The following is a 12069-nucleotide window of genomic DNA, read 5'->3' as shown; positions in this document are numbered from 1 at the left end:
GTAGAAAGAAAAGTGTGAAAGATAATAATGAATATTAAATAGCAATGCATTGATTGGAAATTGAAAACATCCAAAACAAGTACGGCTCGATGAATCGAGCAATTATTTTGAAACAAGTGAGTCCTTAAAACGAATTTACTGAAAATATCTTAAATGCCTAGGATGGCTATAGAAACAAATTAGGCTAATTGCCAAGCTACCCAGGGACTCGGCGGCCTGGGATGGTGTGGCGGTCCAATTCCTGAGAACAACTCCCTTTCTCCACAGTCTGAAGGGTGAGGCCTTCTTCTTCCTCCTCCTCCTCAATTATCACGTTGCAATCCATATTTTCATCTTCCAGGAATAAGTTTCTCAACCCATCCAAAGCTTCTTCCTTTACATATCCCCATATTGTATCAACCTGGTGAAAAGTATGACTCAGGTGTGGTACCGGCTGCTCGAGAGGGTAATAAAGACCACGTCATGAAGGCGACCAATCATCATACTCTTGCCATGTATACTGGTATCCGAGCCCAAAAGTTGTGCCATGGGTTTCAGCTGTATTGGTTTAGTAATGCCCTGGAGATTCTTCCCAAGCCCCTTACCGAGTTCATACCCTGACCATACCACTATGCTTTCTATTTTGTTACTCCACCATTTGTCTTTCTTAACCGCATTAACATGTTCGATGTGGTGATAAGTTTCCCCTCCTAGCCTTCTTTTGTTCTCGATAACCGGGATGGTTTGACTGGTGTAAATAGGATTACTTCCATCTCCATAAATGATCACCTCCTGATGATTCCATTCAAACTTCACGGCCTGATGTAGTGTGGAAGCCACAGCCCCAGCGGCATGTATCCAAGGTTGACCCAACAGAAGATTGTATGTAGCTAATATGTCAAGCACTTGGATATCAACATCGAACCAAGTTGGCCCCATCTGCAAACAAAGATTAATTTCCCCAATCGTGGCCCTTTGAGACCCATCAAATGCTTTCATATAAATGCTTCCTGTCCGTATCTTATGGAAACCTTTGCCTAATTTTTTCAGAGTAGTCAAAAGACAAATGTTGAGGGTTGAACCCCCATCTATCAGGACCCTGACAATGAATTTATCTTCAAACTGCACCACGATGTGCAATGCTCGGTTGTGACTTAAACCTTCGGGCGGTAATTCATCCTCGTGGAAAGTAATCTTATGACCCTCTAGCACTTGCCCCACCATTTTTGCCATTTCTCCGCAGGTGATATTGTTGGGAACATAAGCTTCATTCAACACCTTCATCAAAGCATTCTTGTGCGCCTCTGAATTTTGCAATAGTGATAAGATGGATATCTGAGCGGGGGTTTTGTTCAGGTGATCGACAACGGAGTATTCTCTCGCCAATACTTTCCTCCAAAGATCATCCGGTCCAGTTTCAATGATAGGTTGTTTAGTAGCAGTCTCCTTTTTTGATCCTCGCAGGTGTTCATGTGTATTAGATCCTTCCCGTTCTGGTCATTCCTTGTGCAACATCAGATTCTTTCATTTTTGCTTTTCCTTTTCTCCTAGCTTCGGCAACGTAATCCTAAGGTATCACTTTGGAATTAAAAGGAGGTGTGGTTGATACCATCATTGTGAAATGTGTGACCACTTCTACCTCAAATGGAGTAGGTGTGGCTGTAGGTGGAGCTATCTCTACCTTAAATGGAACCGATGCAGTTTCCTCAACCTCGACTGACGACTGCATCTGTACTACAATAGGAGTGAGTGTGACTACAATTTCAAAGTCATCACCTTCCTAAATAAGCCCGATTGACCCCTCAGGATCCTATTCTTCATCTGTCTTTATCACGTGTACCTCATCACCCCTATGATATGAGAGAGGATTGTTATGGATGTTGGGCATAGCTTCCTTTGCTTGTATGACCTTGTTGTCAATCAATGTCTGGATCTTATCTTTCAATGTTCGGCATTCGTCAATGGTGTACCCCTTCATATCAGAATGATATGCACAGGTTTTGTTTGGAATGACCCATTGAGATGAGTTCTCCATTGCCACAGTAGGAATAAGGGTGACATAACCAGCTGCCTTCAACCTTTCATACAACTGGTCGATGGGTTCAATAATAGCAGTGTATTGTCTAGGTGGTTTACGGTCAAAGTTAGGTCGGGGTTTCTAGTAATTTGGACGAGTTGGAGGTGAATGATAGTAGGACGGCTGGGTGTTATAAGTGTGATGGGCAGTGGAGGGTTGAGAATATCTGGGAGATGAGGGCTGGTATGTGGGTGGAGGTGTTTGGTATGCGGGTGGAGGTGTTTGATATGTGGGTGGAGATGTTTGATATGTGAGTGGAAATTTTGGGCCTTGGGCCACCATTACTGCCCCCACTTCTCTTTTCTTTGATATGCCACCTGATTGTAATGCTTTGTTCATGGCCTATAGTGCCTCGAAATTTGTCACCATCCCGCTTTTGATACCTTCCTCAATTCTTTCTCCAAGTTTGATGATATCGTAGAACTTGTGATTCTCAATGACCATTAGCCTTTCATAATATTGTGGGTTCTATGCCCTGACAAAGAACTTGTTCATTTGTTCTTCTTCTAGTGCTGGTTTGACCTTGGCTACTTCTGACCTCCATCGAATAGCATACTCACGGAAGTCTCAGTTGGCTTCTTCTTTAAATTCTAGATGTAGAAGACATCCGGTGCCTTCTCCGTGTTGAACCTGAACCGGTCCATAAATTTTGATGCCATACTCACCCAATTGGCCCATTTCTTAGGGTTCTGGCTTATGTACCAGGACAGGGCATCTCTAGTAAGACTTCTCATGAAGAGCTTCATTCAGATCCTTTCATCTTTTCCGACCCCCACGAGCTTGTCACATTAAGTTCTCAAATGTATCTTGAGATCACCTGTTCCGTCAAACATTTCAAACTTGGGAGGTTTGTAACCCTCCGGCAGTTCCACGTCTGGTTGTATGCATAAATCTTCATAATTTAGACCTTCTATCCCTTTGTCTTCTTCGACACCCTGAACTCGACTTATCAGTTTCTTAAGTTCCTCGGCCATGTTCTTGATGAGCAAGTCCTTCTCAGCGGATTCTAGTGTATATGAGATTGGTTGAGTAGAGTGAGGTACGATTTCCACGTATATAGGGTTGTTTTGGTGAGTGCTAAGGACTTGGGTGTAGTGGTGATCGTTGGTTGAGTTTTGAGGGTCAGAAACGGGTTGTGGTGTGTTCTGAGGAGTGTGATAGGTGGTGGCTCGTGGGTATTGGATTGGTTGATGATGGTGTTGTGGTGGAGTTGGTATTGGTAAGGGATTGAGATATTGAGGTGGAGTTGCATATTGATGTGGTACGGGAGGGTTTTGTGGATGCTGGTTAAGTGTATTTTGGGGAGGCACTGGGTTTTTTGGTATTTTGTTGGTTGATATCGGGGACGTTGAGGGTGAGGGAGAGGTTTGCTAAGTTGTGGACCTACTGGAGTTCTCCCTGTAACTTTAGTTTCTGTTCCAACCGTAAAACTAAGTCTTTTGGTGCCGGATTACTTCAACCGTCTGAAGTTTCTACATTCTCAGCATTTTCCTTTTGAATACCACTTAAGTCATCCATTTTAGTTTTCGCTATGCTTCTCATATTACTTGGAGGAGGAGGAGGTGGAGGGCCTTTAGATTTGGTGTGATATGCTGATGAATCTAGGATGTGCGAACCAACCTTAGGAGATGTGAATATAAAGAATAAAGAAAAACAAAAGGTAAACAAGTCAATAAGGGTTCTGAAATGTTTGCAGTATTTAAACACATATTGTGGGAATGTAAATTTGTGTCCTAATTTGGGAGTCTCGTTGTGCCTGAGGTAGGCCTAGCGACAAATAGATTTGGAGAAATTCAGTGCCAATAATTGTCTCATTTCATTAATGTAAAGACAGACGACCCAAAACAACACTAAAAATGATAATTTTACTAATGACACTTGGCCTTATTACATTTGAAAAGCAAGTAAAACTAATCTATTTGGTCCCAGAAGGACCCTCTCTAGACTGGATGCTCTTGTCGATCAGTTCCCCCAGTTTGCACAGGTTCAGTAGTAAGAATGCCCTTGCCAAATGTCCTCATTCATTTCCCTCAGCGTTCTGGCAATCAGTGACTCTTTTTCTCATTTTCCCTTCCAATTCAATCAGACTGTACTCCAGATATTCCAACTTTTCGCTAGATTTTACAGCCCTCTCTTCCACTCATTGATCATTTCAATGTCGGCCTTATGCTGCTCCATATGCTCAACTTCAGACTCACAAATTCTTTTGCGCAATTTGTTATACTTCACCTGTGCTTCAGTAACTTCGTCTATGACCCTATTTCTTGGACCAACCTTTGGCTCGAAGATTCCTGCTATGTTATCATCCAACCATGAGGGGTAGAAGTATGTATGACCCGCATGATATCGATCCGGATCGATAGTATCATTTTCCACGATAATCTTCAAGTGCCACATGTGTTGTGCTTCATCTTTATATGGGATGGCACCCTAAAAGTCGGCTATGAAATGACTCATTTTAGCGATTCGTGGTATGGCCTGTCTCCTACCTGCCTGTCTCATAACCCTAAGGGGAGCATAAGGGTATATGCCCCTTAACCCAATCAGTACCAAGTGTGGAGCATCCCTGGATCTGATGATGAACTCGTCGGTAGGGAACCACTCGAACATCCATTGAACCTGGTCCTCGGCCAAATTGTTGAAAACCTGTACCCATCCTACAATGTTCTCCAGTTGAGAAAATCTATCTAGTATATAGGTCATTCTTTTGGGATGGTGGAAGACTATATGATCATTCCACGGCCTTCGCCGAAATTTTTGACGGTATTGGCCCTTTTGGAGATATTCTAACAACCAAACTTGCTGCAACAAATTGCAACCCTTGAAGAATTGGAACCCTTTCTGACAGCATTCCAAAGCCCGGTACATGTCTGCAATGATCATAGGGACAATGGTATATGTCTTCCCCTCGATCCCGTCCATCAAAGTTTTGGCCACCATGGTCAGCCTGGTATGGATTCAGTCTCCTTGGATCGGGAATACTAGCATGCCCAAGAAACACACAATGAACACAATGACCCTGCGATGAATCCAATCCAAGGAGGTGATGGAGAATTCATCATCAAAAATACAGTAAGACCTGTTATGACTGTATCATTCGTAGAGGAAGTCGAAAGGTATGTAGGAGTCTTTCAGGTACTTTAAATCATCATTCTTCTTTAACCCCATCATCTTAAGAAATCCCCTAGTGGTATGATTTTCAGGTACCAATAGACCAGGGCTATCCCAAGGCAACCCAACAAATCTGTCACGACCCGGATTTTCCACCCTCAAGGGTCGTGATGGCGCCTACTAATGTGAGCTAGGCAAGCCAAATTATTGAACAGATTACCTTTATCCATTTTATACCCTTTTAGCATTTATAAAGCAATAATGTGAAAAACAATGAAAATTTCATTAAGCGGAAGAAATGTAGTAAAATATCTGAAATATGAATCTAATACAACTGTTTAAGCCTTAATCACCCAGAACTGGTGTCACAGTACCACATACGATCTAATAGTGCTAAATACAAAGTCTGAAAATAATGACATCACTGTTTCCGAATCAAAGAAATGAAACAGGAAATAAAGGATAGAGGAGGTGACGCCAAGGCCCGCGGATGCCTGCAAGACTACCTCGGGTCGCCTGTTGGACTGAAGGCAGCAACTTCACTGCGGTACGAAGTCTACAACACTGGGATCTGCACAAAATAGTGCAGAGTGTAGTATCAGCACAACCGACCCCATATGCTGGTAAGTGTCTAGCCTAACCTCAGCGAAGTAGTGACGAGGCTAGGACCAGGCTACCAAATAAACTTGTGGAGTTATATCATAAACAGTGAAATAGAGGTAGATAGATGCAATTAAACTTGGGCAGGGGAACCATGCTTCGGGGAATAACAGATACAACAGAATATCAAGAGAATATAAAGAAACCAAAATCCCATTACAAACACGGATAAGGAAAACAAATGCAGAGTTCACTTTCATTTCATATCTCGTTGCAGGCGTGCAACCCGATCCCATTTCATGTATCTCGTTGCAGGCGTGAAACCCGATCCCATTTCATATATCTCGTTACAGGCGTGTAACCTGATCCTATTCACATAGCTCATTGTAGGCGTGCAACCCGCTCCCATTTCACATATCTCATTGCAGGCGTGCAACCCGCTCCCATTTCACATGTCTCGTTGCGGCGTGCAACCTGCTCCCATTTAATATATTTCTATGGCGGCGTGCCACCCGATCCCATTTACAAATCAACAACAATCACAAGAGAATCCCGGCAAGGGAACAATTATATTTCAATAACATCCCGACAAGGGAACAATAATATCAAGACAACATCCCGGCAAGGGAACAATAATGATAATAACTTCCAGGCAAGTGAATAATAAAGTTAATAACATCCCAGCAAGGGAACAATAATGATAATAACATGTGAAGCTCAATAAACCACAATGGAGTCATAAAAACTATATTACAAGACTCACGGGCATGCTTGACACCGACGTATAGATACTCATCACCATGCCTATACGTCGTACTCCACAATTAACACGTAGAAAATAAGACACAACTCCTAATCCCTCAAGCTAAGGTTAGACCAAACACTTACCTCGATGCCACGAACACAATTCAAGCATCTACTATCACTTTACATCTTGATTCCACCACCCATTCGCTAGTATCTAGCCACAAGTTACTTAATTGCATCAATAAACGCTAAATGAATCAATCCCTATGCATGAAAATGAGTTTTCCAAAGTTTTACCCAAAAAGTCAAATATTGCCCTCGGGCCCACATGGTCAAAGCCTGAGGTTCGAACCAGAACCCAATTACCCATTCCCCCATGAACCCAAATATATAATTTGTTTTGAAATCAGACCTCAAATAGAGGTCCAAATCCCCAATTTTTAAAAAACCTAGGTCTACCCAAAACACCCAATTTCCCCCATGAAAATCATTGATTTTGAGTTGAAATCATGTGAAAAGATGTTAATGATTGAAGAAAACGAGTTAAAATTGACTTACAATCGATTTGGAAGAAGAGTTGTTCTTGAAAAATCGCCCTAGGGAGTTTGTGTTTTGAAAGGATGTGAAAAATGGTTGATTTTTGGCTAAGTATAAAAATTACAGGTTGCAGGTTTGGGAATTGCGAACCCCGACATCTGCTGGGTTCGCATTTGCGAAGGGGGTTCTCACATTTGCGAGTTGGGAAATGCAAACAAGGTATCGCATTTGCGACCACTAGCTAGGAGGTGAGCATTGCATTTGCGATAGATTTCCTCGCAATTGCGAGGTAGCGTCTGCAATCCTCAAGTCCAAATATTCACCCTGTGGCCTATCCAAAACTCACCCAAGCCCTTGGGGCTCCAAACCTAAAAACATCATTCTGACTCGCTCGTGCATTCAAATCACTTGAATAATATCAACAACTATGAAGTTAGCATCAAAATCATAAAATTTTCTTAAGAACTTCAAATTTCCAATTTTCTCAAAAATGATCTAATTCACGTCGTTTCAAGTCCATTTCTTACCAAATTTCATATACTTATCTTAAATCACATATAAGACCTGTACCGGGCGCCGGAACCAAAATACGTGCCCGATACCATCGAGTTCTAATTACAATACATTTCCAAAACTCATGAACAATTTCAGAAAACAATTTTCTTTAACAAATTCATTTCTCGGTCTTGGGACCTCGGAATTCGATTTCGGGCATACGCCCAAGTCCCATATTTTCCTACGGACTCTCCGGGACCGTCAAATCACGGGTCTAGGTCCGTTTACCCAAAATGTTGACTGAAGTCAAATTAATTCATTTTATAATCAAAATTTATCATTTTTCACAGATTTTCACATATTGGCTTTCCGACTACGCACCCGGACAGCACACGCAAATTGAGGTGAGACAGAAAGAGGTTTTTAAGGCCTCGGAACGCAGAATTCATTTTAAAAATAGGTGATGATCTTTTGGGTCATCACATTCTCCACCTCTAAAATAACTGTTCATCCTCGAATTGACAGAAGAAGGAAGTACCTAAGTTGGGGAAAAGATGGGGATAACGGCTCCGCATATCAGACTCGGACTCCTAGGTTGATGCCTCACTAGGCTGACCTCTCCACTGAACACGAACAAAAGGAAAACTCTTCGCTCTCAACTGACGAACCTGCCGGTCTAGAATAGCTACCGGCTCCTCCTCATAAGACAAGTCCTTGTCCAACTGGACAGTGCTAAAATCTAACACGTGGGATGGATCGCCGTGATATTTTCGAAGCATGGACAACTGAAACACTGGATGCATGGATGATAAGCTCGGCGGCAATGCAAGTCTATAAGCCACCTCTCCCAGTCGATCAAGAATCTCAAATGGGCCAATGAACCTAGGGCTAAGCTTGCCCTTCTTCCCAAATCTCATAACGCCCTTCATAGGCGACACTCGAAGCAATACCCGCTCACCGACCATGAATGCCAAATCAAGAACCTTACGGTCGGCATAACTCTTTTGCCTGGACTGAGCTGTACGAAGCCTATCTTGAATGATCCTGGCCTTATCCAAGGCATCCTGAACCAGATCTATACCCAACAACCGAGCCTCTCCCGGTTCAAACCATCCAACCGGATACCGACACTGCCTATCATATAAAGCCTCATAAGGAGCCATTTGAATACTCGACTAGTAGCTGTTGTTGTAAGTAAATTCTGCTAAAGGCAAAAACTGATCCCACGAGCCTCCAAAGTCAATGACATAAGCTCGGAGCATATCCTCCAAAATTGAATGGTCCGTTCGAACTGCCTGTCCGTTTGAGGATGAAATGTTGTGCTCAACTCAACCCATGTGCCCAACTCTCGTTGAACTGCTCTCCAAAAATGAGAGGTAAACTGCGTATCTCAGTCCGAAATAATAGACACAGGCACACCATGAAGACGAACAATCTCCCGGATATAGATCTCAGCTAACCTCTCGGAAGAATAGTAGATTGCCACAGGAATGAAATGCGCTGACTTGGTTAGCCTATAAACAATAACCCACACTGCATTGAACTTCCTCTAAGTCCATGGGAGTCCAACAACGAAGTCCATAGTGATACGCTCCTACTTCCACTCAGGAATCTCAATCTTCTGGAACAAACTACCAGGCCTCTGATGCGTATACTTAACCTGCTGACAATTGAAACACCGAGCCACATATGCAATGATATCCTTCTTCATTCTCCACCACCAATAATGCTGCTGCAAATCCTGATACATCTTCGCGGCACCCAGATGAATAGAGTATCGGGAGCTATGGGCCTCCTCTAAAATAAACTCTCGGAATCTATCCATATTAGGCACACAAACTCAACCCTGCAATCTCAAAACTCCATCATCACCTAAGGTAACTTGCTTGGCACCTCTGTGCTGCACCGTGTCTCTAAGGACACACAAATGGGGATAATTATACTGCCGATCACAGATACGCTCCAATAAAGAAGAACGAGCGACCGTGAAAGCTAACACACGACTGGGCTCAGAAACATCCAACCTCACGAACTGATTGGCCAAAGCTTGAACGTCCAAAGCAAGCGGTCTCTCAACGACTGGAATATAAGCAAAACTGCCCATACTGGCTGACTTCCTACTCAAAACATCGGCCACCACATTGGCCTTTCCCAGATGATTTAAGATGGTGATATCATATTCCTTTAACAACTCCAACCACTTTCTCTACCTCAAATTCAACTCCTTTTGTTGGAACAAATACTATAGACTCTTATGATCCGTGAATACCTCACATGCCATGCCATACAGATAGTGCCTCCAAATCTTCAACGCATGAACAATGGCTGCCAACTCCAAATCATGCTCTGGATAGTTCTTCTCATGAATCTTTAACTGCCGTGAAGTATGGCAATGACTTTGCCATCCTGCATCAACACCGCACCAAGTCCAATACGAGATGCATCACAATAAACTGTATATGGCCCTGAACCTGTGGGCAAAACCAACACTGGTGCCGTAGTCAAAGCTGTCTTGAGTTTCTGAAAGCTCGCCTCATACTCGTCCGACCACCTGAACTAGGCACCCTTCTGGGTCAACCTGGTCATCGGGGCTGCGATAGATGAAAACCCCTCCACAAACCATCGATAGTAGCCTGCCAATCCCAAGAAACTCTGGATCTCTGTAGCTGATGCTGGTCTAGGCCAGTTCTTGACTGCCTCAATCTTCTTTGGATTAACCTGAATACCCTCTACTGATACAACATGACCCAGGAATGCAACTGAACTCATCCAAAACTCACACTTAAACTTAGCATACAACTGACTATCCCTCAAGGTCTGAAGAACCACTCTAAGATGCTGCTCGTGCTCCTCCCGGCTGCGGGAATAGATCAAAATATCATCAATGAAGACTATCACAAATGAATCCAAATAAGGCCTGAACACTCAGTTCATCAAATCCATAAAAGTTGTTGGGGCATTTGTCAACTCGAATGACATCACCAAGAACTCATAATGCCTGTACCGAGTGCGAAAAGCTGTCTTAGGGACATCGGATTCCCTACTCCTCAACTGATGGTAGCCCGATCTCAAGTCAATCTTCAAAAATATCTTAACCCCCTGAAGCTGATCAAACAAATCATCAATCCTCGGTAATGGATACTTATTCTTGATTGTAACCTTGTTCAATTGCCAGTAATCAGTACACATTCTCATCGATCCATTATTCTTCTTAACAAACAACACCGGCGTACCCCAAGGCGAAACACTAGGTCTAATAAAACCTTTCTCAAGCAAGTCTTGCAACTGCTCCTTCAACTCTTTCAACTCAGGCGGGGCCATACGATACAGTGGGATAGAAATAGGTTGAGTGCCCAGAGCCAAATCAATGCAAAAGTCAATATCCCTATCGGGAAACATACCCAACAGGTATGAAGGGAATATCTTAGGAAACTCACGAACAATGGACACATAATCAATAGAAGGAACCTCAACACTAGAATCATGAACATTGGCCAAATAGGCCAAATGCCCCTTCTCGACCATACACCGAGCCTTCACGTACGAGATGACACTGCGGGTAGAATGACCAGGAGTCCCTCTCTACTCTAAACGAGGTAAACCTGACGAGGCTAAGGTCACAGTTTTGGCATGGTAGTCCAAGATAGCGTGGTAAGGTGATAACCAGTCCATCCCCAATATGACATCAAAATTAACCATGTCCAGAAGAAGCAAATCTACACGAGTCTCAAGACCTCCAATCACAACTATACAAGAACGATGGACTCGATCTACCACAATAGAATCACCCACCGTGTAGACACATAAACAGGAGCACTCAAGGAATTACTATGCATGACCAGGTACGGTGCAAAATAAGATGACACATAGGAGTACGTAGATCCTGGATCAAATAAAACTGAAGCATCTCTGCTACAAACTAGAACAGTACCTGTGATAACTGTATCAGAAACCTTAGCCTCGGGCATGGCTGGAAGAGCATAACATCGGGGCGGGGCCCACCACCCTAACTACATCTCTAGGATGGCCTGCTGTTGGTTGGCCTCCACCTCTAGCGGCCTGGGCTCCACCTCTAATACCTCTACCTCCACCTCTAGCACCTCTACCCCCACCTCTAGTGGCTGGGCGGGATGTGGAACACTCGGTGCCTAAACCATGGCACGGGAACCCTACTGCTGAGAACTGCTCGGTGCTCAAGGGCAATATCTAGCAATGTGCCTCGTGTTGCCACAAGTAAAACAAGCCCTCAGCTGCTGGGGCTGATGACCCTGGAAACTCTGAAGCGCCAGTGCACTAACAAGAGCTAGTGGTGCACTGTAGGACTGCTGATCCGAATACTACATATAAGAACCACGACCACCTGAAGCACCGTGAGAAACTTGAAGTACTGACTGAAAAGGCTTAGGAGGATGGCCTCTACCATACAAATCCCTACCTCCAGACGAGGTACCACTGAATTGGCTTGAATGATGAGGCCTTTTGTCAGACCCCTGACCACCTCCCTTTGATAGAACCATCTCTGC

The sequence above is a fragment of the Nicotiana tabacum genome, chromosome 20 (assembly GCF_000715075.1).
Source record: "Nicotiana tabacum cultivar K326 chromosome 20, ASM71507v2, whole genome shotgun sequence".
NCBI lineage: Eukaryota > Viridiplantae > Streptophyta > Magnoliopsida > Solanales > Solanaceae > Nicotiana > Nicotiana tabacum.
Note: the sequence above shows the minus strand (reverse complement) of the source record.